At 37.0% G+C, this 22,643-nt stretch overlaps 3 non-coding genes across 3 annotated transcripts; all 3 read left to right on the forward strand.

Moving 5' to 3' along the window:
• The first annotated feature begins 1,552 nt into the window (after window positions 1-1,552).
• trnan-guu (transfer RNA asparagine (anticodon GUU)) lies at window positions 1,553-1,630 on the forward strand. Its single transcript has one exon. It is a non-coding gene; the product is annotated as a tRNA-Asn (tRNA).
• A 9,657-nt stretch (window positions 1,631-11,287) lies between these two features.
• On the forward strand, window positions 11,288-11,360 carry trnak-cuu (transfer RNA lysine (anticodon CUU)). The gene has a single exon. It is a non-coding gene; the product is annotated as a tRNA-Lys (tRNA).
• Window positions 11,361-21,737: 10,377 nt separating this feature from the next.
• On the forward strand, window positions 21,738-21,824 carry trnay-gua (transfer RNA tyrosine (anticodon GUA)). The gene is given in 2 exon segments: window positions 21,738-21,774; window positions 21,789-21,824. It is a non-coding gene; the product is annotated as a tRNA-Tyr (tRNA).
• Window positions 21,825-22,643: the final 819 nt, after the last annotated feature.

The raw sequence follows: 22,643 nt of genomic DNA on the forward strand, positions 1-22,643 counted from the left end.
GACAAAGACAGGGCTAACACTTAGCAGACAGCAGGTCAGCCAAAACTTTAAATGCCCTAACATGGAAAAGAAATCAGTTATTCAAAACAGTGGAGTATGCTTGTTAAATTTGATCAGTTTCCTTTTAACTCATCTATGCTTCCATCCTTTATTCTTCTTGAGGTTGAAGACATTGTGCGCCTGTGGCAGAACCTGCTTCATTATGACAAGCAGCGGGTGGTGTTTGCTGCTAGACACCAGGACAGGCTGACCACTGGGAGGTTCAGGTCTCCAAAAAAGAAGGCTGTTTTCACCCCTGGAGTGGACAGCCTGAAGCGATGTGTGTTGGGGTCCACAGCTTCACCTGCCCAATGGCCAGACTGCTGTCGTCTTGTTGAGGCCATTTTCATCAGGCTCTGTTGCATCCACAAGTGTCTTTGAAAGAAGGGAAAGAACTTGCTGACGAGGTGATCTCTTATATTGCGGGATTACCGCAGGATCCGACAGCTTATCCTGGCTAACGGTGCTATCATGCAGAGCACCACTCTGCAGCTGGTGGAGGTCAATCAAACCACTCTGGTCCAGTGGCACAATTATACGATTAAGAAGCAAGACCAGACTCTTCTGCTGCAGGGGATTGATCTGCCTGACACTCTTAGTGTTGCTGCTGAGCCTCTCCCGCCTGCCTGTGTCCATAAGCAAAGAATAAAACATGTATGGTTCATAGAACAGTTACTCGTCTTTGATTCATCTTTGACACTGTCCTTTTGCTTCAGTAATCATTCTGTGAGCCTGGGTAAAATTATTTTAATAAAATGTGTATATATACTTAGCATGGGTTATTTGTTTATAAAACATATATATATATATATATATATATATATATATATATATATATATATATATATATATAAATAAACACATTGCACATTTCAAGCAAATTAATATTAATATGGGTAATCAATAAATATAAAACATGCATCTCACACTATGAAAAGTGGACTTTGTAATAAGACAAATACAAAAACAAGGTATAAAAATATACACAAATTAAAAAGTATTCATACATTAACAAAAGTATGCATACATTTTATGCAATTTCCAGTTAAATATAATGATCAAACCACCCATAAATGAACCTGGGTGATGAGTGATTTACTTATTTCACTACCAGCATTTTTAACTGTAATCATATATGAAGAAATGCTTTAGCTTGCCTTTCATTAAACAGAATCATTATCAAACTAAACAGAAGTCAAACAATGAACTTATCCCCATTTTCTATGTAGAATATAAGTTGTAATATCAAAGTTGAATTTATGTCAGAGGTGGGACTCGAACCAATGTCCTTCTTGTCTCTGTTGTAACATGTAATTTCAATACAAAGCTGATTTTTCAGTGATATATGACTGATATATATATGAAAATTAATAAGTGATATATGAAAAATGAATAAAAGTTGCAGGGGGCTTTTGATCTTTTCTTCTCTTTCTTTCTCTCATTTTTTCTTCCTTTTCTCTTCTCCCCCCTCCTTCCTCTTCTTTTTCCCTCCCCCCACCCAAACAGACTATTGTTCCCCAGCTTTGGCGCAATCGGTTAGCGCGTTCGGCTGTTAACTGAAAGGTTGGTGGTTCAAGCCCACCCAGGGAAGAAGAGTGATTCTAATTGCCATGAAAGGCATAGCCTGAGCACATGGACCTCACGTTATAGCAGGTGGAGCAGCGAAAGCAACAAAGTGGAAGAAAATCTCATGTTAATGCTTTTGCATTTTTTATACCAATGTTCTGACATTTTGGTTGACCAATTACAGGACTGACTTGTCAAATCCTCAAATGTTTCATTACACAGTGTACAGAAGTGTGGAAAGACAAATGCCAGAGAAACAAATAAAAGTAAATCTTAGCCTGGTCCTAGTCTTAAACCCAACATTTCTTTGGAAGTTCCATTGTAAAATGGGATGTTTCATTTCAAGCATGTACTCTGATACTCATGTACTTTGAGTATCAGTCGGTAGAGCATGAGACTCTTAATCTCAGGGTTGTGGGTTCGAGCCCCATGTTGGGCGTCACTATTAGCTATTGTCACAGGTATGTGCAAGATGTATTCTCCCAGCCATTAAAACACTCTCTGACTAAAAAGAATGGTGAATAAATAACAATCTATCTGCTTCCAAAGCAATATCACAAAAATCAATCACAGTGCTGCTGTTAATGTGTTTAACAATCCCCATTAACCAATAGGTCTCTTCAAGTCTCCTTTCAACCCCTTTTCACATATGAGGCACAACATGCTGTTGATTGCCGCATCATAACCCAGAAGGTGACTATTCACCTGTCTCTTTGGTGCAATTAAGTAGTGCATTTGGCTATTAACCGATAGTCTGCTGTTTCAAGCCTACCCAGGATGAAGATAGATTTTAAATGCCACAAAAGGCGTAGACTGAGCATTGGGACAACCCCTTATTGCAGGTGGAGTAGTGAAACAAGCAAAGTGGAATAAAATCTCAGTCCAAAGCATTTTCTTTTCTTTACACATACCAATGTTCTGACATTTTGGTTGACTAATTACAGGACTGACTTGTCAAATCCTCAAATGTTTCATCACACAGTGTACAGAAGTGTGCAAAGACAAATGACTGAAAAACAAATAAAAGAAACACTCTGCACAGCCCTCTTCTTAAACCGAACCTTTCTTTGGAAGATCCTATTGTCAGACACCTGTGAATTGGGAGGATTCATTTCAGGCATGTACTTTGAAGATATACCAAAAAATGGCATATATGCCGAGAGAGAAAAGGTGGTAGAGCATGAGACTTTTAATCACAGTGTCATGGGGCTTGAGCTCCACGTTGGGTTTAACGTTTAGCTATCGCCACAGGTATGTGGTACTAGTGCAAATGTATCCTCCCTGCCATGCAAACGCTCACTGACTAGAGAGAACGGCAACATTTCTGGGAACTTGTCCAGAAATTCAGAACAGGTAACAGGTCTCCAGCTATCTGCTTCCAAAGTACTATCTCTAAAAATAAGCGCAGTGCTGCTGTTAATGTGTTTAACAATCCCCACTAACCAATCTGCCTCCTTTCAAACCCATCAAGTATGACACACATGCAGTCAATGGACTTCCACATCGTAATCCTGAAGGTGGTACCTCATGTGTCTCTGTGGCGCTACTGTAGTATATTTTTATCAAGTTAATCAGGAGTAATCAATGAAAACATTGTTCATTTGTACCACAGTTATGTCTGAAGGGCAAACATGCAGTTTGATGTGTGTGCATGAAGGCCTGTGGTCGTAAAAGAATGTGTGCTCCATATATGTGTGACATTTGAAGGTATGTGCATAAACAGGAATAGTATTACTTGGGGGGCTTTCATGACCGCTGGGAGAATTGATCTCTTCCAAATGTGGTTCTGTTACCTCTTAATATGGTCAGACCAGAGTCAATGAAGAGGATGATAAATAATGCATGTTTAAAAAAGTGTAAGCCCCACCTTGTTTGAGGAGATGTATTTAAGTGAAAACAAACCCAGGGATGCTTCAGTTGTTGTTGTGGTTTTACTGCAGGCAACTCGGCTTTATGGTATGATAATAAAGTCTATTCTTTTGAAATCAAAATCCCAAAGATGTTGAGTGATCTTTCACAAAATTGGCAAAGACCTACAACAAATTGCGCCCGAACAGGGACAGAAGAGAGCAGAGTTATTGCATCGTGGGCTGGCTGGGAAGGCAACACAAACAGGTGGCCACCATTAAAAGGTAAGCAACTTTTCCTTAGATAAAGGTTTGTGTTGCTTGCCAGTTTGCCTGTGGTGGTAAGAACACTCAAAAAGCTCTTCTAAACCAATAAGAAAAATAAAATAAATAAATAGAGGGTTTTGATTCCAGAAGAAATAATTGCATGCAATGATCTGTTTTCTACTGTTAAGTGGGCCTTGATGGATAACAGTAAAACAAAAAAAACAAAAAATAAAAATAAAAAATTGTAATTAAATATATTCCTCATAAGTTAAGGAACTAATATATATTCCTCATTGGCTGAGGAAAGATTCCGCTCATTGGTTGAGAAAAATATTACTCATTGGTTGAGAACTTAAATATATTCCTCATAAGTTAAGGAACTAATATATATTCCTCATTGGCTGAGGAAAGATTCCGCTCATTGGTTGAGAAAAATATTACTCATTGGTTGAGAACTTAAATATATTCCTCATAAGTTAAGGAACTAATATATATTCCTCATTGGCTGAGGAAAGATTCCGCTCATTGGTTGAGAAAAATATTACTCATTGGTTGAGAACTTAAAAATATTCCTCATAGGTTAAGGAACTAAAAATAAAACTTGCAGGTCACCTAAGAGGGGTGAAAAGTTGTCTTTCACTGTGTTGAGGAAGTGTATCAGTGATGGTAAAATAGTTGTGTTTTAGAATTTTTGTGTATCTTTTGAGAGCTCTGTGTTTATAAAGGCCTTGTGTTTGTAAAAAGTGTGGTCATTTCTGTGGTTGTGAGAGTATCTGTATCTGTGTTTGAAAGTGTGTGAAGAGTGAGTGCGTATGGAAGTGCCCATTACAAGAATTGGAATGAAAGCCTGTCTTGAGAAACTTTGGAATAATTAACTTTGATAAAATATAGAAAACTAAAAATGTTCCAAAATATCAGCCTGTGCTGCATAACTGGTGAGGTGTATATATGCAATTTACAGCAGAGAAAATATATTTGGGCTATTTTCAACTGTCCATCAATATATGGAGGCAGAAGAGAGCTGATAATTACAGGAAGAGAAGGCACCTAATAAATATTCTGGTTGTAAAGTGGAGATAAAACCAATGATAAAGATATATAGATAGAAAGATACATTTAATAGAGTATAAACAAACAATAAGAAAAAGAATAAAAACAGTTAGATAATATAGATGTAAAACGAAATTAGAAAAAAAAAATCAAAAAGTTAACTCACAACTGGCTGGAAAACATTTAGTCTTGGCTGTTCTTAGTCTAGCAGCTGTTGATTGGAATGGGCTAGAACATAACTCCTAAACTAGACTGTAGCATAGAAATGTATTTGACTTCATGCAGAGAATCTATACATTCAAGAGATATTGTAGGGTGTGTGACCAAGGTAGAAAGACTCTGGCTGCGTAAACAGAAAGTTAACTCTTAGCTTGTGATTTTTTTTTAGACTGGCAGCTGTCTGTAAAAATATGCCAGACCTCTGAACTAGTCTGTAACATAAAATTAATGGACTTCAAACAGAGAATCTATACATTCAAGAGGTATAACTGTGCTTAGAGAAAAAGTTTATATTAAAGTGACGAGTAAGAATATTTAAATTATAAAGAACTGTAAAGTGACTTAATTCCATTTGGGAAATCACATTATCTGGACAAATAATAAAGCTTTGAGTCCAGTGTATTGCATTAAACTGAAGTCAACTAAGTAATTGGAATTTAAACAAAGGTTGTATTTAAGATAAGTGTTGTTATATTACATAAGGTAAAACTCCAGTGGAAATACTAAAATCTAGAAGTCCACTGTGTAAAATCTCAAAGAAATGAGAAAGCAAAATAAATAAATAAATAATAAAGTGACGTGAATGAACTTTGTGTATTAAAAAGTAAAGGTGAAAGAAATTGGAAAATTGTTTCAAAATATTGCCGTTAAAGATTAGTGTAGAAGGAAATACATTAAAAAATAAGAGATTAATTTAGTCTCTAAATGTATTGATTTATCTAAATTAATGGTGCTAAAATAATTTTTCATTTTTATATGCCAAGTAAAAATGAAGAAAGAACCAGTGAAGAAATAAAAGCTAAGATCTAGATGAGGACTGATCCTAAAAAGTAAATTGACAAACATACAGGAAATGTATTCATGTATGGGGTATAAGAATTCATATATTAGAAGAAGATAAAGAAATTGATTTAGAAAGACATTTAGATTAAAAGGTTAATAAATAAATAAATAAAAATATAAGAGTAAAAACTAAAAACAGGAAAAGTAAAAAGAATAAAGTAAGACCTATGTCCAGGAAGTTTAAAATTCACTGAGAAATATGAGGCAGGCCAGAAAAACTGAGGGATGCAGAGGAGGGTAAAATTACAGGGTCCTTTTTAAAAATACCTCCCTATGTGACCCCAAAGGTCAGCTCCCAAAGGTCAGCTCCAAATACTTTAGATAGAATGTGGATGGTATTTCTCTTAGTAAGGCCAGTAGTTATCAAAGCCACAGAAAATGGGAAAGGGAAATTAAAAAGAAGGATTTTGAAATTGGAATATGATAAGTAAATCTTAAATGTGAAAATTTCACATTCATGTGTCTGTTTAATGTTCTGTCTAGTCCAATATGAGAGAATAACATTTTTAACAATAATAAATTAAACTATAATGTCCTGATATATACATTTAAAAACCCATGATTATATGTTTTATTTTTGATGTGTTTAAATATGTCTGGAGAACAATGTACATGTGTGTGCAACTTTATTGGTGTAAACTTGATCAACCAACAAAAATAAGACAGATAGTGTTTATTATTTTTGATAGGGAATGTCTGACTGGAGAGATTGAGTGAGACCTGATAGTGCTCTTAATAGAAACAGATCCAGAAACAGAGAGGTTGATGTCTTGATGTCTCCACTCAAACAGAGGGGCGCCCCGAATTTAGAAAAGATAGAAAGAAGATTCTTTTAAGATGAGATATTTTTTCTTTTATTTCTTGTTTTATATATACAGTGTAGGCATTGGTTGATCATGGGTACACTGAGAGCTGTCACTGAGACTAGAATTAAAGAAAATACATTTAAGAATAATTTAGATCATTTCATGTTCTCTACTTTTCAAATTTGCTTAGAGAAGTTTTTTCTTGGGTTTGTTTGTTCTGTGACCAGTCATGCCAGATAAAATTGAAATAAGTCCCAATATGTGGTGTATTTAATTGAAAAAATATTGATAATGCTATGGAAAAACTGGTAATTGGTACTAGGTGAAAACCCATGGAGAAACATTAAAATGAAATTGATTATCATAAATAACTTGATGTTCATGTGTCTATTCTGTGTGAAATTGATGCTAACTATGTTTTACCCTTTCTGTTGTCAGCATTGTGTAAGTCATTTCAATAACTCATTCTGGAACCAGACTCTCACTATTGCAGATTGCTGAGCCAGATGATTTATTGAAGAAGCTTATATTGCAGGAGAAAGTCCGGAAGAAGGAAAAAGACTGAGAAATACAGTATGTGGGCTGTTATATGATTGGCCCTCCTAATATCATGAATGCTGGTAATCATTACTGAATTGACATTTCAATTGTGGATTTATATTTCTGTTGATACGATGATTTCAGTCATATATGACTAATTGGATGTTTGATTCTCCAACTGCCATCCATGGGGGCAATATCCATGTCTAAATTATTCTGAGGGTCTAAATTTAAATCCAGCATCTAATTGCTAATTTGTTGGCAAAGTAAGAGTTACATATTGGATTGTTTACTCCCCCAAATTTTCCAAAGACTACCCTCACTTTAAAGAAAAAGATTAATGAGTACTACAAGGAGTTAATTAAGTGTCTATTTCTAATAAGCTATTTCTATTTTGAGTTAAATCCATGAAAATAAAAATTTTAGAGGTATACAGTTTATGCACAGTGACATCTGTCTCTGCTATTTAACTGAATAATTGATCATGAAATGCTGATAAGTATAAGAGGATAATAACTGAAAAATCATATTATTAAATGATGCTAACATTAGGATATAAAAATTATATATATATATATATATATATATATATATATATATATATATATATATATATATATATATATAAAATAGTATTTTACTGATCAATTATTGCAAAACACAAGACATTTGTCTGAACTTCCATTGTGCCACTTTACTATTTTATTTTGTTTAAAATCTTTAATTTATTTTCTGTTAATTTAAAAAGGTGATTTATGTTGGTTTATTTGACATTATGAAAGTTCCTTCTCCTGAGAAAGAGTAAGAAAAGGGAGAAAGTAATCATAAGATAGTTTATTGATTTAAAACAAAAACATACATTTCAGCAATGGTCTGAATACAAATGCGCATTATTTTCATTGCGTGAGGAGGGAAGGGATAAGAGAAGTAGAAATTCTAGAAGTTTTCTTGAAGATGGTTTAAAATGGCAAAGGTTGAAAGCAGATAATATAATGAAATATATTTGATTATATTATTTCATTAAATTACATTTATCACTATTCTCACTGTTGTAGAATTACATAAATGTGTTATTGTGATTTTCTAAGAAAAAAAAAAGGAATAACTGTAACAACAGTGTGAAGGAGTGCAATCTCTCCCTCAAAATTCTTTCCCTCTCACTCTCAGTTTAATTTTTTATGTGGGCTAAAACCATATCTCTAAATTGTTTTATTTTCTTTTGATTTTATTTTCTTTTATATGGAAAATGATGTGATTTGACAATAATGTTAGATACGGTAATATGAAGGAAAGGTTCAAACAGCTTTCCTCATCATGATTAAAGATTTGTTATATTCAGAGGGCAATTTGAAGTGAAGTGTTCATACTAAACATAAGAGATTTGGTTGAATGTACATCTGGAAGAATAAATGTAGGTTCTAAAACTACCTATAAATTATTAAATTAAAGTGATGATTTAAATTAAGCATCTTAGAAGCTTGACAGAGGCGACCCTGTATTTTGATTTGTTCTGATGGTTAGTCTTCACCAAGAGACAAGGTATTTTGTGACCTTTGCTAAATGAAAAAACATAACAACTTAAATGGAAATTAGTGAACTGTAGATGAGTTCAATTGTAACATTTTACTTTTAATTTGGAGAATTTCAATAGATTGTTGAACTTTGAATAATGCTTTGTGAATTTAACCATATTATGGACTGTCTCAATGTTTGAGCAGTTGTAGATGGTTCCATTGGCTGCGACGGTTCTCAGGTGATGCTCCCTGAAGCAAGGGAAAATATCTGTTTGCTGATACCAGATTATTAAAGATTAGATAATAGGACTGAGCGGTACCGAGACCAGAGACAAAAGATGATGACCCAATGATGGGTAAAATTCTCCAGTGGCAAGAGGTGAAGACCCAATGACAGGTAAAGACTCTCCAATTGCAAAATGAGCTGCCTAAGACAGGGTTCCACCGCTCTGAAAACATGCCCAAGAATGGTGAACTGGGTTTAAGGAAGTGGATGGATGCTTTTAGGAAAGAAGCATCAAAAGGGAGGTCTAGAAGAAACCTGCCAGAAGTTGTGAGTTCCACTCAACCCGACTGTGTCTTAATAACCACTTTATTAAAATATTTTATCACAGCGATGAATAACAAGCATTCTATCACTGTGTTATCAGGGGATCACATCCTGAGTAGAAGACCAATTATAGATTGATTTTGGAGGTAAAGCTTTGAGAACCGTTGCATACAAAGAAGTGCCTAAATTACTAAACCTGGGACTGTTTGCATAATGAAGAATTACGATTGAAAAATTATTTTTGTTTATGCTTTTATTGAACTCATGTACATTTTAATAATAATGAAGAAGGGAAAAATAAAACATGGTGGTGACTAAAAATTAACATGGCCTGATTGCCAAAAGAAATGGGGTGCACAATTAACTAAAATTAATATAATATCTGGATAATAACGTTGTGGAAGGAATAAGATTCTGTTGTGTGTGATCATTGGTAAAATAATTTTGGATTCGAGCAACAGTAAAGCAGATGACTTTGATCGATGTGAATGGCCCAAGGCAATGGCAACTACCCTGAATGAACAGAAAGACCAACTTGGGAGGAAATTGATTCCTTCAATGAATATATAAGAAGATATGAAGAACCACGCCCTGGGTGTAAGTGCTGGCTAACCTCTCCCCAAAGGGTGACCCTCTACAATGCGCAAAGTATCTGGGTTGAAGACATCTACACTACAAGCAAGAACTCTTAAAATTAGGATGAATATTTTGTTTGATACACTCTACATAACTGTGACAACCAAAAACAAGACCAAACCAGGAGCATGCACATGCTTAAATATGTTAATTTGTGACTATAAAGTCACAGAGGAGGGATATGTAGTATATTTTTATCAAGTTAATCAGGAGTAATCAATGAAAGCATTGTTGATTTGTACCACAGTTATGTCTGACGGGCAAACATGCAGTTTGCTGTGTGTGCATGAAGGCCTGTGGTCGTAAAAGAATGTGTGCTCCATATATGTGTGACATTTGAAGGTATGTGCAAAAACAGAAATAGCATAACTTGGGGGGCTCTCATGACTGCTGGGAGAATTGATCTCTTCCAAGGGTGGTTCTGTTACCTCTTAATATGGTAAGACCAGAGTCAATGAAGAGGATGATAAATAATGCATGTTTTAAAGAAGTGTAAGCCCCACCTTGTTTGAGGAGATGTATTTAAGTGAAACCAAACCCAGGGATGCTTCAGATGTTGTTGTGGTTTTACTGCAGGTAACTCGGCTTTATGGTATGATAATAAAGTCTATTCTTCTGAAATCAAAATAACAAAGATGTTGAGTGATCTTTCACAAAATTGGCAAAAGCCTACAACACTACCCGCAACAGGATCGTCTGTGCAACCGCATCCAATCAGGGCACGTTATTTAAATTGAGCTTCATCTTTGTGGGGACTGCTGAGCCAATAGCGATCTCCGGCTTCATCTTTGTGGGGACTGCTGAGCCAATAGCGATCTCCGGCTTCATCTTTGTGGGGACTTCTGAGCCAATGGCGATCTCCGGTTTCATCTTTGTGAGGACTGCTGAGCCAATTGCAATATTATTAGCCGCACTATTTAGATAATATAATATAATTTCCAGTTAAATATCATCATCAAACCACCCATAAATGAACCTGGGTGATGAGTGATTTACTTATTTCACTACCAGCATTTTTAACAGTAGTTTTAGCTTGCATTTAATTTAGCAGAATCATTATCAAACTAAACAGATGTCAAACATTCAACTTATCACCAATATCTATGTAGAATATCAGTTGTAATTTCAAAGTTTCATTATGTCGGAGGTTAAACTCAAACAAATGTCCTTCTTGTCTGTCATTTCAATACAAAGCCGTTTTTTTCAGTGATATATGACTGATATATAAGAAAATGAATAAAAGTTGCAGGGGGGGCTTTTGATCTTTTCTTCTCTTTCTTTCTCTCGTTTTTTCTTTCTTTTCTCTTCTCCCCCCTCCTTCCTCTTCTTTTTCCCTTCTCCTAGTCTTAAACCCAACATTTCTTTGGAAGTTCCATTGTAAAATGTGATGTTTCATTTAAAAAAACGTAGGCCTGGTTAGCTCAGTTGGTAGAGCATGAGACTCTTAATCTCAAGGTTGTGGGTTTGAGCCCCACGTTGGGTGTCACTATTAGCTTTTGTCACAGGTATGTGCAAGATGTATTCTCCCAGTCATTAAAACACTCTCTGACTAGAGAGAAAGGTGAATAAATAACAATCTATCTGCTTCCAAAGCAATATCACAAAAATCAAGCACAGTGCTGCTGCTGTGTTTAACAATCCCCATTAACCAATATGTCTCTTCAAGTCTCCTTTTAAACCCTTTTCACATATGAGGCACAACATGCTGTTGATTGCAACATAACCCAGAAGGTGACTATTCACCTGTCTCTTTGGTGCAATTAAGAAACAGCAGACTATCGGTTTGGCTATTATCCGATAGTCTGCTGTTTCAAGCTGTAGGGCTCACAATTTTTGGAGCGGGTGTGTTCATTAGCAATAATTAACACTTATCACAGACAACCATCAATCATTACAATAAAAGAGCATTGATTAGAATCAATGTTACACGGGCACCAATTTATGTAGGCTCAAAGGTTGGTTAGATCAGTTTTACTATCAAATATAAATTAATAATTAATGTTTATTAATTATTAATTAAATTAAATAATAGAATTTAGTTAGTCAAATTCTATCCTCGGGGCACCACTCTTTGATAAGAGAAAAATGATAGTAAGTGACTGATCAAGTCTCATAAACTTCTACCATGCAGATTGAGTATTCTGATCGAGAATCAAAATAATAAAAAAGGCAGTTGTTAGTCAAATCGTTGCATATGAACCCAACAGTAATCTGGTTACAGTTGGCTTCGAACAACAACAATTTAACAATACTGAAGTAATGTCGGAGTTCTTGACGTGGCAGAGGCTGGCTTCAACACAATATTCAAACAAACAAGGAATACTTATTATAATATAATAAGATTTATTATAATCAAACAATAATGAACATTGTCAATACTAAATTAATATAATACAAAAACATAAAATGGAAATCCTAAACTAAATGGTGGAGCTATATGCTAGTGTATGTGTGTGTGTGTTTGTCTCGAGTCGGTAACCAAGACACAAAATGGCGGACTAAACTCCTCGTGAGGAACTAGTCAAAATGGAGGAGCCAACGATTATGGGAAGGTGTAGGGAAAACAAGATGGCTGGATCAGATCCAGCACAATGGAGCTAATACCACGTGCGGGTGATAATGAGCAGACACACAGAGGAACTGAACAAAACAGGCGGGAGAATTTGGGAAAACACCAGCCTGATTCATACATAAACCGCGGTGCTGCTCGCTCCGTGAATTTCCGTGTGTGAGAGAGCGAGGGAGAGAGAGAGAGCGAACAAACAGGGGTTCATGCAATTTAACAGAGGAGACACGCTGGTAACAGCGCGATTGACTCGTTGATTCGGATCACTCACTAAATAAACATTTTCCCCAAAAATGATGATCTCATAACTCCAAACAGCAATCAACGATCGTAGTTAAATGTACAGTGTAAACAAAACATTAAACGTTCAACAATCGTGGTTAACATACAAATGAAATCAAAAACATCAAAACATTCAGCAATCAAATATATATGATTTAGGTTTATAAGAAAAGTCACAGTTTCTACACTAAATCTGCCCAGATATCAAGCCTTACTTGTGAAATCCTGTGTGATTTCAGCAGGGTTGTCTGCTGGATTCCTGTTGCATTGAGTTGTCAGGAGAAAGCAATCTGGTTCGGTCCTTTGTCTTGCGCTCGTCAGCGGAAAGACGCGTCTCTGCGTTGTTTCTCAGGTCCGGTGATCGCGAGAAGCGCGAGAGGTAGTCAACGTTGTGGGAAAACGATTGAGAAGGGAAGCTGGTCGCCTTTTCCGTTTTCTAATACGTTCACTGTTGTTTAACAGTGAAGATAATGTGAACCGGTTGTACAATACACGACTGGAACAAAGCGAAGTTAATCTTACTCTACCGTGGCCAAATGGTGAGGTTTAGAAAAACGTGATCTTTCTTTGTCCAGAAGAAGGGATTCCTTGGTGTAGATGTCTCTTTAGAACGCAGCGGAGCTGCAGGCAGAGAGACAGAGTTATGTCCCTTTAGAGCACAGCGAATCTGCCGGGAGAGAGAGCTAAATCAAATGTGCGCGCTGGTTTTGTTAAGAAGATGACGTCATCAGTCATCAGCCGCTTTTGACCAATGACGTCTGAGATGGAGTCCATGGGCGGGACTTCTGTCCGGTTGCGATGCATTCTGGGAAATGGAGTTCAATGTCTCCCCTTTGGTCATAGAACAAAGGGCCATGCTGTCTCTGCTGCCATTTTCAGTGGGGCAAGGCCCTACAAAGCATACCCAGGATGAAGATAGATTTTAATTGCCACAAAAGGCATAGCCTGAGCATTGGGACATCCCCTTATTGCAGGTGGAGTAGTGAAACAAGCAAAGTGGAATAAAATCAAATTCCAAAGCATATGCATTTCTTTGCATGCTGCTGCTGTGTTTAACAATCCCCATTAACCAATAGGTCTCCTTTTAAACCCTTTTCACATATGAGGCACAACATGCTGTTGATTGCAACGTCATAACCCAGAAGGTGATTATTCACCTGTCTCTTTGGTGCAATTAAGTAGTGCATTTGGCTATTAACCGATAGTCTGCTGTTTCAAGCCTACCCAGGATGAAGATAGATCTTAATTGCCACAAAAGGCATAGCCTGAGCATTGGGACATCCCCTTATTGCAGGTGGAGTAGTGAAACAAGCAAAGTGGAATAAAATCTCATTCCAAAGCATTTGCATTTCTTTACACATACCAATGTTCTGACATTTTGGTTGACTAATTACAGGACTGACTTGTCAAATCCTCAAATGTTTCATCACACAGTGTACAGAAGTGTGCAAAGACAAATGCCGGAAAAACAAATAAAAGAAACACTCTGCACAGCCCTCTTCTTAAACCGAACCTTTCTTTGGAAGATCCTATTGTCAGACACCTGTGAATTGGGAGGATTCATTTCAGGCATGTACTTTGAAGATATACTAAAAAATGTCTTAGAACTTAGAACTAGAACTTGTCCAGAAATTCAGAACAGGTAACAGGTCTCCAGCTATCTGCTTCCAAAGTACTATCTCTAAACATAAGCACAGTGCTGCTGTTAATGTGTTTAACAATCCCCACTAACCAATCTGCCTCCTTTCAAACCCATCAAGTATGACACACATGCCATTGACTGCCACATCGTAATACTGAAGGTGGTACCACACGTGTCTCTGTGGTGCAATCTGTTAGCGCGTTCGGCTGTTAGCCGAAAGGTTGGTGGTTCAAGCCCACCCAGGAATGCAGAGAGCTTTTAATTGCCACAAAAGGCATAGCCTGAGCACATGCACCTCACATTATAGCAGGTGGAGCAGCGAAAGCAACAAAGTGGAAGAAAATCTCATGTTAATGCTTTTGCATTTTTTATACCAATGTTCTTACATTTTGGTTGACCAAATTACAGGACTGACTTGTCAAATCCTCAAATGTTTCATTACACAGTGTACAGAAGTTTGGAAAGACAAATGCCAGAGAAACAAATAAAAGTAAATCTTAGCCTGGTCCTAGTCTTAAACCCAACATTTCTTTGGAAGTTCCATTGTAAAATGGGATGTTTCATTTCAAGCATGTACTTTGAGGATTTGCAAATAAATGACATCACACAGAGACAGAAAATGTAGGCCCGGCTAGCTCCTAAAGCAACCTGTCAGTAGAGCTCATTTCTGGTAGTGACATCCAGAAATTGTCCAATCACGGCACGCATTGCTACCAAGAATATTCAAAGAATTAACCAATCAGACGCTTGTCACTACCTTGTTTCTACCAAGAATTGACCAATCACGGCCCATTCCGTTACTTGGAATTTTCGATAAATTGGCCAATGAGGTGCGCGTCTCTACCTGGTTGCCAAGAGGAATGGACCAATCAGCAGAAGAGCGTAGCTGGAGCGGCTGTTATAATAATCATTTCGTTCGGCGCACAAGTGTTTCTTCTGATTCGAGATTATTACTACAAATCCTTTGTTTTTGACGACGTTGAAACAGAGGTAAGTTTCTCTCTCTCTCTCTCTCTCTCTCTCTCATATATATATATATATATATATTTAGACAGTATATAAATGCACGTATATGTGTATTGTACTTTACTGTAAGACCTGTAAACATACGCATATCCAACGCTAAGCATTTAAAAGTACTTTAAACTTTCAGAACGGGTACCACGCAAATTAAAATATAAATATCTTCTTTGCCCAACCACATAAGCCCGGTTATTTTTTGTAATATTGAGGAGAAATGCTCTTATTTCAATGAATAGTATAATAATTGTTTTTGTTTGACAACCCTTTTATACAAAGCATAAAGCTTAACCCTATAAAGCCTAAATAATGAAATAATAGGCAGAAAATACAAATTTAAAATTAGGTTTTATTAAGGGGCCTTGTATAAACCTTGAATCTAATAAATATTCAAGCGTATATATTGTTAAATTGTATATTGTATCGTTGTGGCAATGTACTGTATCTCTGCTATATGTTGACAAAGTGTTAATGACATTAACAAAGTGTTAATTACATTTTCTAAAGACAAAATCGTTTATTTGACAAGACTGCAATGTTATGTTATGTTTTCAAATTGCATGGCTGTAAATAGATAACCTGTAAAATGAGTGTTTTTGACTCATAGCAAAAACTGTAAATTATTATTATTGCTAATACTTTATACATTTGTCCTCACTTAATTGTTATTACTTATTGTAATAATTAGAGTTGTATATTTTAATATTATTATTCTTATTTTAAATCTTCTACTACACATTTTAATTCAAATAAACAGGTTTGTTTGTATTTATGCCCTTTTATTTACAATACACTTACAGTTGAATAGCAAGTATTTTAATGGCGGTGTTGTGAACTTTTTCTTCGTCGTCGAAGCAGAGACCAGGAGACGTTGGGATATCTTTTAAGCAGAAATTACTCTTTATTGAGAACTCGCTGTTGCATCGCTGTAGTCATCCAAGTCTGACTCTATAACTCAGTACGATAGGGTTTTATACCTTTCAAGGGTGAGGGGACTTGATTATACATAGAGGTGGAGACACTCTGAAACAAAGCATGTAAATGAGGTACAGGAGTCACCTCGTTAAAGGAAATTCCCCAGCCCTGATCTCATCAGCATAACTGTGATTCGCAACTAATCTAATCAGCCGGACTATTTAACGACTGGGTCAGGGGCTCCAAGAGTCATTTAAAGACAAAAGGTGATAGTCTCAGCAATCCGACTAATTTAACTTACAATAGTGAAATCAGGACAGGCAGCAATCTCCTGCTGGAAAGCCTGACAGGCAGGTCTATGACATTCATTTATACCTCAAATAGTAAATTCAATCTACTAAACTTTCTCAGTTTATAAACTAATGTATTGGAACCTAAATTAAACATTTAATAAATTTGTAATACAACAGTCCCCTCTTTGAGAGTTCTAATAACTCTCACAAAATACAAATTGAAACACTTGAAAGTTCATTCATGTAACCTGTGATCATTACAGGCACATAGCGCATGCTCGGTGTTGATTTTCTGTAATTGCATGCTGACACCGAAACAAAGATGCAATTAGGGTCTGTGAAGTTCTTACGGGTAATAGTCTTTTCTATTTGGAACTGTCATTTCTTCGTGATGGGTGTGATTCATTTGTTGAATGAAACACTTGATACTGTAGATGCATAGATAGTACGCCAGTAGAAGAAAACAACAGCAGAATTGCTATTTTCTTGATCCACAGCCAGGGTTAACCTAACAAGTTTCCAAACCATGAAGAATTCTCTTCAGTCATCTGGTGTAATTTTGCTGAAAAATCAGGAATGTCTTGTTGGATGGTTATTAGTACGACAATCTTGATCATGTTGATGGATGACTGAAGGTTCCCGTATGCGAGTCTCTGTGTTGTGTATTTTTTTTTCCTTTATCTTTTGTGATAGTTGGCTTGGCAGTGGGTCTAGTTGTTTTCTGGAAGTTGTGGCCTCATACACAGGTGAGGAGGTCGATGCCCATGGGTCTCGGGACAGCCATCAAGTGGTATCTGCAAAGAGGGTAGAAAGAAAAAACAAAAGACAGTAGAGCAGTATTTGTTCAAACACCAGGGTTGTGTCCTAAAACAAAAGACAGTAGAGCAGTATTTGTTCAAACACCCGGGTTGTGTCCTTTTCTGAGTCTGCTAATGTTGTTCCTTCTTTCCCTATTTCATAATTCCTTTGACACCTAAAGAACAGTGAGGTAAGGATGGACTAGTGGATGGGGAAGGCCTATGAGGGAGTCTTCACCGATGCATATGGCATTCGGTTCTTCCCTGGGCTCCTCACTGGTCTGTGTCCTATCCTATCCCTGTAGGTGGGGGAACAACTTTACAGTGTGACACATGAGTCCAGGTTTTCCTTCCCTGACACAATACTGCAGCTGCTGTAATCAACATCACTTGATGTGGTCCGTGCCACTTAACACAATCTTGTGTCATTTCTCCTTCATCCTCTAACAAAACTTCAGTCATTGCAGACATCATACATGAGGATGGGTTCGTGACTGGTGCACGCTGTAAAACAATGTTCGGGGCTGTGAGAATTGCTAACCAATTTCCCCAACGAGAGGAAGTGACAGAAGTGACTTTTGCTTGATTCATTAGTGCGGACACTGAGTGAGGGCATCTTACGTTTACAGTCTGTCCTAACACCATTCCTGATGAAGCCTGAAGCGCTAGATGCCTGTTACCAGAATAGTAATGAATTGGGCCAAATTGTACATCTATGGGTGGGGTTTCATACAAAACAGAATCTTCACCTATTATGGCAGTTAAAGAAAGTTTGGTTTTCTTGTACGGGATGTCTAAACCTTTAGCCAATTTTGTAGGAATTACTGTAATTTCTGTACCTGTATCAAGCAAAAAATCAATCTCTTTCTCTTGTATGCTACCTTTCACAAAAATTATTTTGTCATTATGATGGATTACAGGGGAAAGGTAGCTACTCACAGCCCCAACAATTAGTTTTTTTCCTGGTCTTTTTGTGCTCTTAGAAGAGCCTGAACGAGCTGTCCTAAAGTTTCAGTGGACACTTGCGGAACTGCTTCAGGGTTGTAAACGGGCTGAGGAGGAGCAGAATTATGCATAGCATTTATTTTTGTATCTTGCAACTTCTTCCTACACTCTTTCTCCCCATGTCCTAATTTTCCACAGTAGTGGCATTTGCCTTCTTTTTTAGACCACCGGTTTTCTTGTTTTGCTGTGCTAAATGTAGCTGCTGCTGCTACTCTCACTTTGGCTTTAACATCAGCATCTCTTTCCCATGCAGCCAAACTGTCTAAATTACTTCTGAGAGTTCTGTTAGACCAAGTTAGATCTAGGAATGGCAAAGCGCTTTTGTATTCGGCTACAAGGCCATCTGACCAGATGCGGACTAGGGGTCCCTTGTCATCTAACACACTTTCAGTATTATCAACAATTCCACTGTAAGTTACAGCTGACTGACAAAACCTTTCAGTGTATTCACTCACAGTTTCTTCTTTCTTTTGTACACAGCTAGTAATTCTAGACCAATCTATTTTGGGTCCTAGGATATTCTTTAGGATTTTCAAAACACCGTCTCTTATATCGCTTCTACTGGCATGCTGTAGTTCAGAAGTCACTGCAGATTCAAAACTGTTGAATTCAGATTCAGTTAAAATTTGTGACATCAACTGTGTGACTTCTGTTAACGACATGTCATATAGACGCATTTTGCTGATCAATGCTCTTCTAAATTCAGAAAACTGTGTGCGTGCTGATGGTAAGCTCTGGGATAGTCTCTCTATATCTTTAGGTCCAAGCGCTTTTGCGACAGTTTGTATTTGGACAACAGAAGAGTTGGTAGAAACACTTTCAGTTCCCTCAATTCCCTGTGATCTTTTCCTAGCACCACACACATTGACTGAATTTACAGGCACATCAGTTACTGATTGGAGAGCTACATCTGTTTCAAAGAATGCTTGTAAGTCAGGGTAAATGTTATCTGGCTGACTAACTTTTTCTACATCAGTTTTTTCTTTGGCTTTGTTGCGGTTCAATTTCTTGGTCAAAGAGGAAACTCTAGCACGTAGCTCTTTGTTCTCTTTCTCTAGCTCTGAGTTACGCTGAGACTGTTGTGTAGCTAGTGCTAAACCGAATTCTCTGTGGCAGCAGATAATGCCTTTCACATTGTTCTTGCAAATACTTGCTCCTAATACCTTTTTACACTCATCTACCGACCAAGTCTTGTCTGGATGAATCTCTTATTTCTGAGTTAGTTCTTGTCTAATTTTCTCAGTGACTATTAGGTTAATTTGTACTCCTAACAGTGATTTGAATTCGCTATCTGACCACAAAGGAGTCGCAAGACCACCTTTTTCAGTTGTGGGGATCAGTCTAGCATTTTTCCTAAACATTTTGTGAGTTTCTTTGTTACCACACAATCAAAAACACTAAAACTTCTCTGATCAACAGAGGGTACACTTGTTAACACAGTTCAACTATTGTTAACCTTCTTTGACCCAAGCAAAGGATAACACAAATTACTAGCACTTTATGCTAATCTTCTCTGTCTAAAAACAGAGGTAACAAATATTCTTCTCTGCAGATACAGAGGATAATCAAAATATTAGACTTTTATGCTAATCTTCCCTGCCTGAACAGAGGATAACCAATTCTTCCCTGCCAAAACAGAGGATAACCAATATTAGCATGTAATGCTAATCTTCCCTGCCTGAACAGAGGATAACCAATTCTTCCCTGTCGAAACAGAGGATAACCAATATTAACACGTAATGCTAATCTTCTCTAAAAAGACAATTTTAGAGGATAACTTAGTTAACCAAACCCTACAGCTGTCTGTTAACTCTTCTCTGACGGCGCAGAGGATAACACATTTGTACTGGTCTTAAAGGTTCTTTTGGATAGAGTGGCACTCACCAAATCGTTGGATGTACGGAAAGATTCCGTCTGGAATTCAGTCAGAAAAGTTCATTCTTTGTTGAGATCTTTGTTGAGCTTGAAGTTTCAAGATTCCGTCTGGAACTCAGTCAGAAAAGTGAATTCTTTGTTGAGATCTTTGTTGAGCTTGAAGTTTCAAGATTCAGGTGAGTAGCTCTATCCGGGTCACGGCACCAAAACTGTTGTGAACTTTTTCTTCGTCATCGAAGCAGAGACCAGGAGACGTTGGGATATCTTTTAAGCAGAAATGACTCTTTATTGAGAACTCGCTGTTGCATCGCTGTAGTCATCCAAGTCTGACTCTATAACTCAGTACGATAGGGTTTTATACCTTTCAAGGGTGAGGGGACTTGATTATACATAGAGGTGGAGACACTCTGAAACAAAGCATGTAAATGAGGTACAGGAGTCACCTCGTTAAAGGAAATTCCCCAGCCCTGATCTCATCAGCATAACTGTGATTCGCAACTAATCTAATCAGCCGGACTATTTAATGACTGGGTCAGGGGCTCCAAGAGTCATTTAAAGACAAAAGGTGATAGTCTCAGCAATCCGACTAATTTAACTTACAATAGTGAGATCAGGACAGGCAGGAATCTCCTGCTGGAAAGCCTGACAGGCAGGTCTATGACATTCATTTATACCTCAAATAGTAAATTCAATCTACTAAACTTTCTCAGTTTATAAACTAATGTATTGGAACCTAAATTAAACATTTAATAAATTTGTAATACAACAGTGGCGATTACTAATTTGCACAGTTTTATATTATTATTTATATAATGTAACATTTATTTCATGCTGTTGATTATATAAGTAATACCTAATTATATATTAGGATTTTATGCATTTGCTGTAAATATATAAAAATGTTATTTTCTTTTTGTCTCTTACTGGTTGGTATCTCCTATGTGTTTAATATTATTAAGATATATTTACACTATAGCTACATGTATTAGTATATTATTATTATAAACCTTTGCACTCAAACTATTGTTAAAAAGATTACTTACATTTGCATGTTACTTACATTATTGGTCATTTATAATCGTTTTAATAGCAACACAAACAATATAAAGATAATTCTGAATTGTGCACCGTCAGGCACGAAATATCACCAGATTAAAATCACATTATATAAATCACATAATGATTTTTCCAACTGATAATTTCATATATATGTTTATACTCCAGAGCTGGATTCAAACCCACATCACTGACAATTTCCAGTAGTTTTCTATGATCTAAATGTCATATATAGGTTTATACTCCAGAGCTGGATTCGAACCCTCGTCGCTGATGATTTCTGACAGTTTTTTATGAGCTCTACCTTGACAGACACGCAATGGATAACTACGGATGACTACGGATCAGAAGATTCTAGGTTTGACTCCTGGCTGGCTCGTTTTAGGAACACTCACACCACAGAACCATCCCCTTGATAGCTCAGTTGGTAGAGCGGAGGACTGTAGGTGATGTATTGGTCATTCTTAGGTCGCTGGTTCAATTCCGGCTCGAAGGAAGATGTTTATTTATCTCTTGGAGGCACTACTCGCCTTGCCCTTCAAACTCACAGTTGCTTGAACTTGTGTCAAAGAGGCCAGCTTTGGACCGACAAAAATACATTCTCTGACCTGTAATCAAACCCAGGCTGTAACAGTGAGAGCACCAACTCCTAACCACAAGACCATCAGGGAGGGCAAGGTACATTCCTGCCCTTCAGAGCAGCCAAGGACGCCCTGCAAATCTCATCGAACAGGAAGCTTCATCTTCATGCCACTTCTGCTGTCAAGGAGTTGGCCTGTTAACCATACTTGATGGCCAAACTCCTGTGCTGGAAAACTGTCCGTCCCAAACATGGCTTTGTGTGTCTTTTTAGGATTGGAAGACTTTTTTTGGATGTCCTAGATTAAACTCTTTTACACAAAACTACATACATTTTAATAGTGTTTAAAAATAGAGGTGATGATGTTCAACTATCTGATAAAAATATGCGTAATTACCTCTTGTAGTAGTGTAATAACTTGATGAACAAACTTTTTCTTCGCTGAGTCTGACAGCAAATAAACTGTTGCTTGTCGTACAGTAAGCTGTGAACTCTATTGCCCTCTGACACTCTCCCTGAGGGTCATTGACACTTTCCAAGAGTGTGAGTGTGTCATCGTCAAATGTTGTAAACTTTCAGCTCAGATTGGAAACTGAATTGACACAGACTGCCCCCAGTGGTGAAAAGCGGCAATATGCCCTCCGACATTCCCTGTACTCTGATCGTTCAAATGTTGTAAATGTAAAGAAGTTTTAAAGAATCTCGCACAGTGATTGGCTGCAAATGTTGTGACAA

Source organism: Xyrauchen texanus, chromosome 9, assembly GCF_025860055.1.
Source record: "Xyrauchen texanus isolate HMW12.3.18 chromosome 9, RBS_HiC_50CHRs, whole genome shotgun sequence".
Taxonomy (NCBI): domain Eukaryota; kingdom Metazoa; phylum Chordata; class Actinopteri; order Cypriniformes; family Catostomidae; genus Xyrauchen; species Xyrauchen texanus.